General features: G+C 42.5%; 4 non-coding genes across 4 annotated transcripts; all 4 read right to left on the bottom strand.

Moving 5' to 3' along the window:
• Window positions 1-7,685: 7,685 nt before the first annotated feature.
• TRNAW-CCA (transfer RNA tryptophan (anticodon CCA)) lies at window positions 7,686-7,757 on the bottom strand. The gene has a single exon. It is a non-coding gene; the product is annotated as a tRNA-Trp (tRNA).
• A 430-nt stretch (window positions 7,758-8,187) lies between these two features.
• TRNAW-CCA (transfer RNA tryptophan (anticodon CCA)) lies at window positions 8,188-8,259 on the bottom strand. The gene has a single exon. It is a non-coding gene; the product is annotated as a tRNA-Trp (tRNA).
• Window positions 8,260-11,167: 2,908 nt separating this feature from the next.
• On the bottom strand, window positions 11,168-11,239 carry TRNAW-CCA (transfer RNA tryptophan (anticodon CCA)). The gene has a single exon. It is a non-coding gene; the product is annotated as a tRNA-Trp (tRNA).
• Window positions 11,240-11,660: 421 nt separating this feature from the next.
• On the bottom strand, window positions 11,661-11,732 carry TRNAW-CCA (transfer RNA tryptophan (anticodon CCA)). The gene has a single exon. It is a non-coding gene; the product is annotated as a tRNA-Trp (tRNA).
• Window positions 11,733-12,905: the final 1,173 nt, after the last annotated feature.

A 12,905-nucleotide genomic window follows, 5' to 3' on the forward strand; every position in this document is an offset into this window, starting at 1 on the left:
TATGGTGACAGCAGGACAAGGGGCTGCTGTCCAAGTCTTGCCGTCCCCACGAGTTGTGCGTCAATCCTCTTTATGTCAAAGTTCCTCCACTGCTTCTGCCTCCTCAACCTCCTCTCGGTCTTCCACCTGCACCCAAAGCCTGTCTGGTCATGCCACAAGCTTTCTAACTGCGCAGAAGGGATCCTGCACACCTCCTTACTATGCTGGCAGTAGGGCTCAACGTCATCAGGCGGTTTTTACATTGAAATGTCTGGGAAATGTGAGTCACACAGCTGAGGAGTTGTGGTCAGCTCTGGAGAACCAATTTCATGAATGGTTGTCTCCACTGGACCTGAAACCAGGGAAGGCCGTGTGCGACAATGCTGCAAACCTGGGTGCGGCCCTTCGCCGGGGCAATGTCACACACGTGCCTTGTATGGCTCACGTGTTGAACCTGGTTGTCCAGCAATTTTTAGCCCACTATCCCAGACTAGATGGCCTTCTGCAGAGGGCACGGTCGCTGTGTGCTCACTTCCGCCGTTTGCATCCCGCAGCTCAGCGACTTACATATCTACAGAAGTCGTTGGGCCTGCCACTTCACCGGCTAAAATGCGATGTGCCTACCCGGTGGAATTCAACTCTGCACATGTTGCAGCGACTGTGGCAGCACCGACAAGCCCTGGTGCAATACGTTCTGACGTATAGCCTGGGCCAACGAGATTCAGAGGTGGGGCAAATCACGCTGGAGGAGTGGTCTCAGATCAGGGACCTATGCACCCTTCTGCACAGTTTTGAAATGGCGACGAAGATGTTTAGTGCTGACGATGCCATTATCAGCATGACTATTCCGGTGATTTACATGCTGGAGCACATGTTAAACAGAATTCGGAGTCAGGTGGTGGCACAAGAGGAGGTGGAGGAAGTAGAGGAGGAGGAGTTGTATGCGGAAGGGCTAACATCTGCAAGGTCCAGACGGTCGGCAGCACCAAGGCAGCAGGCATGTGAGGGTGGGGGAGATGATTTTACCAGGGCGCATGGTAGCAGCCAAACTAGTGAGGAAGGTGCAGGAGCCCAGGAAGAAGTGGAGGACGAACTGATGGAAGACTCATCAGATGAGGGAGACCTTGATCACATTTCTGTTGTGCGAGGTTGGGGGGAGAGGACAGAGGAAGGAAGCATGATTGTTACCTCGCCACCAACACAACAGGGACTTGGTGCTCCTGGATGCGCAACACACATGAGTGCCTTCTTGCTGCACTACCTGCAACATGACCCTCGAATTGTGAGAATTAGAAATAATCCTGACTACTGGGTTGCCACACTGTTAGATCCCCGGTACAAAAGTAAATTTGCAGAAATTATTCCTGCCATAGAAAGGGATGCATGCATGCAGGAGTATCAGCAGAGACTGTTGCAGAATCTTACATGTGCTTTTCCACAAAATACCAGTGGTGCACGTAGTGAATCTCACAGTTCCAACTTGCCAACCGTGGGACCGTCAAGTGTTCAGCACTCAAACCGTAACATAACCACAGTATCTGCTGGTAACATCAATTTTGCGGAATCATTTCACCACTTTTTTAGCCCATCCTTTGCAAGGCCACAGGAGACAAGAAGTCTGACACATAGTCAACGCCTAGAGACGATGGTACAGGAGTATCTCCAAGTAAACATTGAAGCCACGACTGTGTCACTGGACCCTTGCTCTTTTTGGGCTTCCAATCTGGCTAAATGGCCGGAGCTAGCCTCTTACGCCTTGGAGATCTTGTCATGCCCCGCAGCCAGCGTTCTGTCTGAACGTGTGTTCAGCGCTGCTGGTGGTGTGCTGACAGATAAGCGCACGCGGCTCTCCACTGATAATGTAGACAGACTCACGTTCATAAAGATGAACAAATCATGGATCCGAAACGACTTTTCTACCCCTGTGTCATCCTGGGGAGAGTAAAAGCTTGATGATTGGTTAAAATCACCCTACCAACCGTTTTAAGCTTTCAAATTACTAATCATGTTTATCTGTATCTTGACTGGAAAATAATTTGGGCTTTGTAGCAGTGTGCAGCACTGATCCTATTAGGCCATCTATACTAAAGCTTCACCAGATTTAAAATTAAAAATAATTTTTAGCTGCATCTAGCCCGGAAAATAATTTTGGGGCTCCGAGATGCGCAAGGCACATAAGTGCCTTCTTGCTGCACTACCTGCAGCATGACCCTCATATTGTCAGAATTCGAAGTAATCATGACTACTGGGTTGCCACACTCTTAGATCCCCCAAACTTTTCGATCAACCTTTTCATTTTAATAAAGACCAAAAAAATGGTCATTTTTGAAATTATAAGCATTAGCAGGTTGTTAGAAACTGAAATCAAACAGTTTTCAACTCAAAACTTTATTCTAGGTGATGTTACATTTTCACATAGGACCCCTTGTTCGAAAGGAGCTTCTGAACTCTCTCGTCCATTGAATTTGTCAGGTTTTGGATGGTTTCTGCTTCAATTGTTTTGCATGAGGACAGAATACCCTCCCAGAGCTGTTGCTTAGATGTGAACTGCCTCCCGCCATCATAGACACTCCTTTTAATGATGCTCCAAAGGTTCTGAATGGGGTAGAGGTCAGGGGAGCATGGGGGTCACACCATAAGTTTGTCCCCTTTTATGCCCATATCAGCCAGAGATGCAGATGTTTTATGTGCAGCATGAGATGGTGCATTATCATGCAGAAAAATGATCTTGCTGTGAAATACACGGTTCTTCTTCTTGAACCATGGCAGGAAGTGCTGTTTGAGAAAATCCACATACATTATGGAGTTCATCTTTAGCGCCTTCAGGGATCCTAAAGGGGCCGACAATATCTCTCCCCATGATTCCAGCCCAAAACATTACTCCACCTCCTCCTTGTTGGCGCTGTAGCCGTGTTTGCGTGGGGTGTCCATCAACCAGCCATCCTCCACTCCATCCATCTGGACCATCGACAGGATGGCGCATGCTCAGCTGCAAACCTCTGAAGGACCCTGCATCTTGTTGTTCGGGGGACGTTGGAGGCACAAGCAGCTTCAAAAACTTGTCTGCTGCTATGACAAGGCTTTTTTGCCGCTGCTCTTTCAACCTGACGTAATTGCCTGTAGGAAAGAGTCCTCAATTTGCCCTTATCAGCACGCACACGTGTGTACTGTGAATCAGCTACATACTTCTTGATTGCCAAGACACTTCATCCTGATCATTGCACAATGTTGATTGTAGTCATGCCTTGACCTAAACACTCCACAATTTGTTGCTTCTCAGCAGCCGACACATCCTTTTTCTTTCCCATTTTGGCAGAAAATGTAGGCTGCTTAATAATGTGAGAGAGCCTTCTTAAGTAGTCTTGCCTTTCATTGGACACACCTGCCAAACTAATAAGCACAGGTGTCTGCAATTGCTTACAGTGATATAAAGAGCCCTGACACACATCACCATCAATGAGTTTAACTGACAAACAAACAAATTCTTCCCTTATCACTCCTAAACACTTTTTGTATAATAATTTGGAACGCAGTGTACATGTGCTTTTCCACAAAACACCAGTGGTTCACGTAGTGAATCTTACAGTTCTAAATTGCCAACCGTGGTCTGTATGGAGTTGTTCAATAAAGGGCCCAAAATTAAGATAACATAGATGGGAGAGGTCTCTATGAATAGGAATTCCTAAGTATTTGATACCCTGTGAGGGCCAGGCAAAGGGAAAGTTGGACTGGATGGAATCCTATATGGATTTGGGGAGGGAGACATCGAGGGCCTCAGACTTCGCTGCATTGATTTTAAAATTTTACCATGTAACAAAGTGATCTATTTCAGCCATAACAGCATGGATGGATATATGTGATTGAGTGATATATACTAGGACATCATCAGCAAATAGAGAGCACTTGTACTCGGTGCCTCCCACCTCAATCCACCTAATATTGGGGTTATGGCGAATTGATGAGAGCAGGTGCTCCGTCACTAGGATGTATAAGAGAGGGGACAGAGGACATCACTGCCTTGTCCCATTGGTGATTGTGAAAGGTGATGAAAATGTTCTGACGCACCCCCTGGGCCTTGGGACACCCGGAGCCGGACCCTTTTTGGTGGATGCTGGTGGTTGTAGTCTTCGTGGCGGCGACCCAGTTCCGTGGCTCAGGGCGGTCAAACCAGTGGCGGAACTATTTATGTGGTTTTCATGTTTAAATGTCCGACTACGCCACCCGTGGATTGCGGTCAGAGTGAACCGCCGCTACAGGGCAGACCACTGAGGCTGGTGTTGTGGGTGCAGCAGAGCGTAGCATAACTCCCCACGGGAGGAGTATAGCCTCAGGGCAGTGTATGCGGAGGATGGGGGTGATGGTGCAGGGCAGCAGCAGTAACGACACGGAGTCAGTGATGCAGTTCAGGGCCTTTACTCACAGTTCTTATTATCCAGACCACGTCTGCAGGTAACGGCTGCCCACGTCGTACTGTGCTCACCAGGTGAGGGGCTCAGACAACTCCCAGATAACTTTGGAGCACTTCACAGGACCCCCTTTGTGTGTCCTTTGTCTGGCCTTTCTTACCAACACTTCTGTCCGGCTGCCTCGGGCCTCCTCTTGGTAAACTTGGCACCAGTTTCCCTGACCCTATGTGGTGCCTTCCTAGCGGGTGTAGCGAGGGGCTGCGCCACATAAAATGTCAGAGCCTCCGGTTTCTAGCTGAGGGTCGTTTCCTGCCTCCACTAGTTCGGGGACCGGTCTCCCCCTTTGGCCTGACCCCTCCACGCAGGTGGATTCGGGCGTGTGGTGGCAACTCGCCCGTCCGCACCCCTGGGATCCCTTCATTCCTCGTTCCTGGAGCCTTCTCCGCTCCTCTTCCTTCCTTCTCCCTCTTCCAGGCCTGGGCCTCTGTTACTAGGCCCGCCTCCGGAGCAGAGCTCACGCAGAGCCCCTGCTCCCTGCCACTTCTGCTCAGACTTCTCTGCACTGAACTAAGATGGTGCCCACCTTTTATACTCCCTTCTCAATGCACCCAGGAACTGCTTCCTCCCTGCTCCTGCACTACAGGGTTCCCCTTGCTCAGTGTTCCCTCCCCCCATTCCAGCCAGGGACAGGGACTGTCGTGCCCATCTCAGGGGCATATTGGTCGCCCTGCCCCACGGCAATGTGGTGTAATGCATGCAGGTGTCAGGTCCTGATCCACACTCCATCCTTACCTGAGAGTGAGATATCACACCTCTGGGTGAGGTGCAATACATCTGTAGCAACCGAGCCCTCAGGGTGCTACAGTTCCATTTATCTTCAGCCTAGGTGACGTATTGCGATACAGGGCCGTGATTTTGGCTATAAAAGGGTCCCCTAGACCCCTACCCCAAGCTTTTTAAGAGAATCATATATGGCGTGCCAGGAGACTCTATGGAATGCTTTCTCAGCATCCAACGAGAGTATCTAATTACAAATTTTTAACTGCATCTAGCCCAGGAAATACTTTGTGCCTAGTAGCAGTGTCTGCTAGTGAGCGGATTATCCCGGCTGTTAAGCAAGCTGCACCACCTGTAGTTTAGACACTTAATTTTTTCAAAGGAAATGCTTCGGGACCATGGGATACTTAGTGAAGAGCATCAGGAGGCACCCCAAGGCATAGGGGCTGGGACTGGCAGTAGGATGCCTTGCGGTGGACAGCCGAGCTCGATCCTTATAAAAGCTTTTTAACTGCAGCAGCTTTAGTGGACGCTACTGGAGCTGGAATTACCGCGGCTGCTGGCATGAGACTTGCCCTCCAATAGATCCTTGTAAATGGATTTAAAGTGTATTCATTCAAATTAGAGAGATAATTTAAATTAAAAAGCTTAGAGCTGCCTCCACCACAGGGGGGCTCGCTCGACCCACCAGCGGACAGGCACCAGTATTGGGAGAGGGGGGCTGGCCGTCAGGGTTCACCGCGGCTCTGGCACAAACCCGGCGACACGGAGGTGGCACGGGCAGGAGCGGACTGGCCGTGTCGGCTTCTCACTTTTTGGATTTTAGAAGGGCATGACATGCCTATATCTGTGTCTCCCCCTCCTTTTACTCCTCCACCTCTTTTATTTTCGCATGACTATATGTACTTGTCACTTTTCCATGTGTTAGCTATGTCTTCTGAGCAGTTTGTCAGCTTTTGGACACCTTTGAAGGTGTTTTCTATGTGTTTCTATGTGTTTTTGTTTGCCTGCCATTGGTTTTAACGGTGTTCGAAGGTGTTCGACGAACAGTTCGGCGAACACACGGGTGTTCGACGAACCGAACCGAACTCGAACACTACGGGGGTGGCTCAACACTAATGACAATGCTATGATCAAAGTGAAAGGAGATCCCGATGTGACTTAAATATTCAATGTTTTGATTTCACTTCCTGATGATTTTTCTCATCAAATAATTGTTTATAAGATATTAATCTATAACATTCAACTAAAAGACACTTTTTCAGACACTGTGCTGACAGATAGCAACACAGCTTCAATTTTAATCCAGACATGGGTTAAGTTATGAAAAAGTTTTTTCACCCCGACGTGATTTGAACACAAGGTCATATTTTGATTTCGTTTCACGATGATTTTTCTCATCAAAGAATTGTTTATAAGATATTAATCTATAACATTCAACTAAAAGACACTTTTTTAGACACTGCACTGACAGATTGCAACACAGTTTCAATTTTAATCCAGACATTGGTTAAGCAATGAAAGAGTTGCTTGACCCTGGCGTGATATAAACCAGCAACCTTCTGATCTGGAGTCAGACGCGCTACCGTTGCGCCACAAAATCTTAAGAAAAGATACTTTCCACCCATAATTCACATGAAAAGTGCATGAAGAAATCGCGCAAAGCTTCTCGAAATTTGCTACTTTTGCTCACAGACTGAAAAAGACATAAACAAGAACGAATGAACATCTTGATATTGGGAATGCAGGGATTTCCAGTTTAAAATTTAGAATCTAGTAATGAACACTTTTTTCTTATGGTTTCAAAGATGACAAAGCTATGATCAAATTGAAAGGAGATCCCGACGTCCATTAAATATTCAGTGTTTTGACTTCGCTTCCCGATGATTTTTCTCATCAGAGAATTGTTTATAAGATATTAATCTAGAACAATCAGCTAAAAGACACATTTTTAGACACTGCGCTGACAGATAGCAACACAGTTTCAATATTAATCCAGACATGGGTTAAGTTATGAAATAGTTTTCTGACCCCGATGTGATTTGAACATGTAATCTTCTGATCTGGAGTCAGACGCGCTACCGTTGCGCCACAAGATCATATGAAAAGAAACTTTCCACCCATAATTCACATGAAAAGTGTATGAAGAAATCGCACAAATCTCGAAATTTGCTACTTTTGCTCACAGACTGAAAATGACATAAACAAGGACGAATGAACATCTTGATATTGGGAATGCAGGGCTTTCCTGTTTAAAATTTAGAATCTAGTAAAGAACCCTTTTTTCTTATGGATTCAAAGATGACAATGCTATGATCAAAGTGAAAGGAGATCCCGACGTGCCTTAAATATTCAATGTTTTGATTTTGTTTCCCGATGATTTTTCTCATCAAAGAATTGTTTGTAAGATATTAATCTATAACATTCAACTAAAAAACACTTTTTTAGACACTATGCTGACAGATAGCAACACAGCTTCAATTTTAATCCAGATGTCATGGGTTAAGTTATGGAAAAGTGTTTTGACCCCGACGTGATTTGAACACGCAACCTTCTGATCTGGAGTCAGACGCGCTACCATTGCGCCACAAGGTCATAAGAAAAGTGACTTTCCGCCCATAATATAACTCACTTAAAAATTGCATGAAGAAATATTGGAAAACTTTCTCGAAATTTGCTACTTTTACTTTCAGACTGAAAAAGACATAAACAAGGACGAATGAACATCTTGATATTGGGAATGCAGGGTTTTCCAGTTTAAACTTTATAGTCTGGTCAAGAACCCTTTTTTCTTCTGGATTCAAAGATGACAATGCTATGATCAAAGTGAAAGGAGATTCCGATGTAACTTAAATATTCAATGTTTTGATTTCACTTCCTGATGATTTTTCTCATCAAATAATTGTTTATAAGATATTAATCTATAACATTCAACTAAAAGACACTTTTTCAGACACTGTGCTGACAGATAGCAACACAGCTTCAATTTTAATCCAGACATGGGTTAAGTTATGAAAAAGTTTTTTCACCCCGACGTGGTTTGAACACGTAACCTTCTGATCTGGAGTCAGACGCGCTACCGTTGCGCTACAAGGTCATATGAAAATAAACTTTCCGCCCATAATATAACTTACTTAAAAAGTGCATGAAGAAATCGAGGCACACCTTCTCAAAATTTGCTACTTTTACTTACAGACTGAAAAAGACATAAACAAGAACGAATGAACATCTTGATATTGGGAATGCAGGGATTTCCAGTTAAAAATTTAGAATCTAGTAATGAATACTTTATTCTTATGGTTTCAAAGATGACAATGCTATGATCAAAGTGAAAAGAGATCCCGAAATGCATTAAATATTCAATGTTTTGATTTCGTTTCACGATGATTTTTCTCATCAAAGAATTGTTTATAAGATATTAATCTATAACATTCAACTAAAAGACACTTTTTTAGACACTGCACTGACAGATTGCAATACAGTTTCAATTTTAATCCAGACATGGGTTAAGTAATGAAAAGGTTGCTTGACCCTGGCGTGATTTGAACATGCAACCTTCTGATCTGGAGTCAGATGCGTCACTGTTGCACCACAAGATCATACGGAAAGAAACTTTCCGCCCATAATTCACTTAAAAAGTGCATGAAGAAATCGTGGCACACCTCGAAATTTGCTACTTTTACTAACAGACTGAAAAAGACATAAACAAGGACGAATGAATATCTTGGTATTGGGAATGGAGGTTTTTCCAGTTTAAAATTTATAGTCTAGTAAAGAACCGTTTTTTCTTATGGATTCAAAGATGACAATGCTATGATCAAAGTGAAAAGAGATCCCAACGTGCCTTAAATATTCAATGTTTTGATTTCGCTTCCCTATGATTTTACTTATCAAATAATTGTTTATAAGATATTAATTTATAACATTCAACTAAAAGACACTATGCTGACTGATAACAACACAGCTTCAATTTTAATCCAGACATGGGTTAAGTTATGAATAAGTTTTTTGACCCCGACGTGATTTCAACACGCAACCTTCTTATCTGGAGTCAGACGAGCTACCGTTATGCCACGAGGTCACATGAAAAGAAACTTTCCGCCCATAATATAACTCACTTAAAAACTGCATGAAGAAATCGTGGCACACCTTCTCGAAATTTGCTACTTTTACTTACAGACTGAAAAAGACATAAACAAGGACGAATGAACATCTTGATATTGGGAATGCAGGGATTTCCAGTTTAAAATTTAGAATCTATTAATGAACCCTTTTTTCTTATGGTTTCAAAGATGACAATGCTATGATCAAAGTGAAAAGAGATCCCGAAATGCATTAAATATTCAATGTTTTGATTTCGATTCACGATGATTTTTCTCATGAAAGAATTGTTTATAAGATATTAATCAATAACATTCAACTAAAAGACACTTTTTTAGACACTGCGCTGACAGATAGCAACACAGTTTCAATTTTAATCCAGACATGGGTTAAGTAATGAAAAAGTTGCTTGACCCTGGCGTAATTTGAACACGCAAATTTCTGACCTGGAGTCAGACGCGCTACCGTTTCACCACAAGATCATATGAAAATAAACTTTCCGCCCATAATTCACATGAAAAGTGTATGACGAAATCGCACAAACCTTCTCGAAATTTGCTACTATTGCTCACAGACTGAAAATGACATAAACAAGGACGAATGAACATCTTGATATTGGGAATGCAGGGATTTCCAGTTTAAAATTTAGAATCTATTAATGAACCCTTTTTTCTTATGGATTCAAAGATGACAATGCTATGATCAAAGTGAAAGGAGATCCCGACGTGCCTTAAATATTCAATGTTTTGATTTTGTTCCCCGATGATTTTTCTCATGAAAGAATTGTTTATAAGATATTAATCTATAACATTCAACTAAAAGACACTTTTTTAGACACTGCGCTGACAGATAGCAACACAGTTTCAATTTTAATCCAGACATGGGTTAAGTAATGAAAAAGTTGCTTGACCCTGACGTGATTTGAGCACGCAAACTTCTGATGTGGAGTCAGACGCGTTACCGTTGCACCACAAGATCATATGAAAAGAAACTTTCCGCCCATAATTCACTTAAAAAGTGCATGAAGAAATTGTGCACACCTTCTCGAAATTTGCTACTTTTACTTACAGACTGAAAAAGACATCAACAAGGACGAATGAATATCTTGGTATTGGGAATGGAGGGTTTTCCAGTTTAAAATTTAGAGTCTAGTAAAGAACCCTTTTTTCTTATGGATTCAAAGATGACAATGCTATGATCAAAGTGAAAGCAGATCCCGACGTGCCTTAAATATTCAATGTTTTGATTTTGCTTCCTGGTTATTTTTCTCATCAAATAATTGGTTATGAGATATTAATCTATAACATTCAACTAAAATACACTTTTTCAGACACTGTGCTGACAGATAGCAACACAGCTTCAATTTTAATCCAGACATGGGTTAAGTTATGAATAAGTTTTTTAACCCCGACGTGATTTGAACACGCAACCTTCTTATATGGAGTCAGACACGCTACTGTTGCGCCACGAGGTCATATGTAAAAAACCTTTCCGCCCATAATATAACTCGCTTAAAAATTGCATGAAGAAATCGTGGCACACCTTCTCGAAATTTGCTACTTTTACTTACAGACTGAAAAAGACATAAACAAGGACGAATGAACATCTTGATATTGGGAATGCAGGGATTTCCAGTTTAAAATTTAGAGTCTATTAATGAACCCTTTTTTCTTATGGTTTCAATGATGACAATGCTGTGATCAAAGTGAAAAGAGATCTCGAAATACATTAAATATTCAATGTTTTGATTTCGTTTCACGATAATTTTTCTCATGAAAGAATTGTTTATAAGATATTAATCTATAACATTCAACTAAAAGATACTTTTTTAGACACTGCGCTGACAGATAGCAACACAGTTTTAATTTTAATCCAGACATGGGTTAAGTAATGAAAAAGTTGCTTGACCCTGGCGTGATTTGAACACGCAAACTTCTGACTTGGAGTCAGACGTGCTACCGTTACACCACAAGATCATATGAAAAGAAACTTTCCGCCCATAATTCACATGAAAAGTGTATGAAGAAATCGCGCAAACCTCGAAATTTGCTACTCTTGCTCACAGACTGAAAATGACATAAACAAGGACGAATGAACATCTTGAAATTGGGAATGCAGGGTTTTCCTGTTTAAAATTTAGAATCTAGTTAAGAACCCTTTTTTCTTATGGATTCAAAGATGACAATGCTATGATCAAAGTGAAAGGAGATTCCGACGTGCCTTAAATATTCAATGTTTTGATTTTGTTCCCCGATGATTTTTCTCATCAAAGAATTGTTTGTAAGATATTAATCTATAACATTCAACTAAAAGACACTTTTTCAGACACTGTGCTGACAGATAGCAACACATCTTCAGATTTAATCCAGACATGGGTTAAGTTATGAAAAAGTTTTTTGACCCCGACATGATTTGAACACGCAACCTTCTGATCTGGAGTCAGACGCGCTACCATTGCGCCACGAGGTCATATGATAAGAAGCTTTCCGCCCATAATATAACTCACTTAAAAAGTGCATGAAGAAATCGTGGCACACCTTCTCGAAATTTGCTACTTTTACTTACAGACTGAAAAAGACATAAACAAGGACGAATGAACATCTTGATATTGGGAATGCAGGGATTTCCAGTAGAGATGAGCGTTGTTCTACTCGAACTGTTCGCCAATCTCAAATTCGAGCTGTTTTGGGCAGTGTTCGAGCCGTTCGGCGAACATGAACGATTTGAGAAAAATTCGGCTGTTCGAGGTTATGTTCGATAACTGTTTGTGCAAAATCATAACTGGATTTTTTCTCAGTAATGATGAAAATTAATGTTAATACGCAGTTTGAGTGTACAGCGGGGTGGGGGGAGGGGCAGGGGATGCATCTCTGCAGGAATAATGAAGATCTCCATTTTTTTTTCTCTTTCCCGCATTTATAGTGGGGAGGCGCAATCTGTCAGCCTATAAGCAGCGCACACACGGAGCGAAGTGCTTTTTTCACACAAGCAAGGGCATGTGTCATTGGCAGTGTATGTCACATGTCCTTGCCCTATAAGACCAAGCCATTTTCCCCATCGCCACCATTTTCTCACTGCTGCAGCTGCGTGTTAGACGGCACCGCTGTTGCTGTGTGCGCTATACCTTGTTAATTTCAAGCCAATTTTCGCACAAATCTACAGATAGCTTGGGAGTAGGGAATAGTTGTGATTGCAGTCCTTTTAAGGACTAGGTTACAGCATTTCCTATGACTTTTATCAGGCAGGTCTGTGCTCCTAAATAGATAGATTGTGGGAGTAAAGACTAATTGTAATTGCAGTCCTTTTCAGGACTAGGTTACATCAGTTCCTATCAGTTTTTGCCAGGCAGGTCTGTGCCAGTGCTGTGCAAGTTTTTTTCACAGCATTTGGCTGAATCTAGCAAAGCTAATCCTTTTTGGCCTATTGCAGAGTGTGTTAGTCAGTGGAGTAGCCTATCTGTGTTGCAAGATATACCACCTGTGTATAGAATACCAATTTTTTTACTGCACCTAGTGAAGTAAAATCTTTTGGGCATAGCATCATTCTATTAGTCCATCTATACTGACCTCCATCAGGTTGCAAATTGAATATAATTTTTTTCTGCATCTAGCTCTGAAAAAATATTTGGGCTTCTAGCAGTGT

This window comes from Phyllobates terribilis, unplaced genomic scaffold (genome assembly GCF_046119375.1).
Source record: "Phyllobates terribilis strain yellow unplaced genomic scaffold, ASM4611937v1 Scaffold_11__3_contigs__length_659146591, whole genome shotgun sequence".
NCBI lineage: Eukaryota > Metazoa > Chordata > Amphibia > Anura > Dendrobatidae > Phyllobates > Phyllobates terribilis.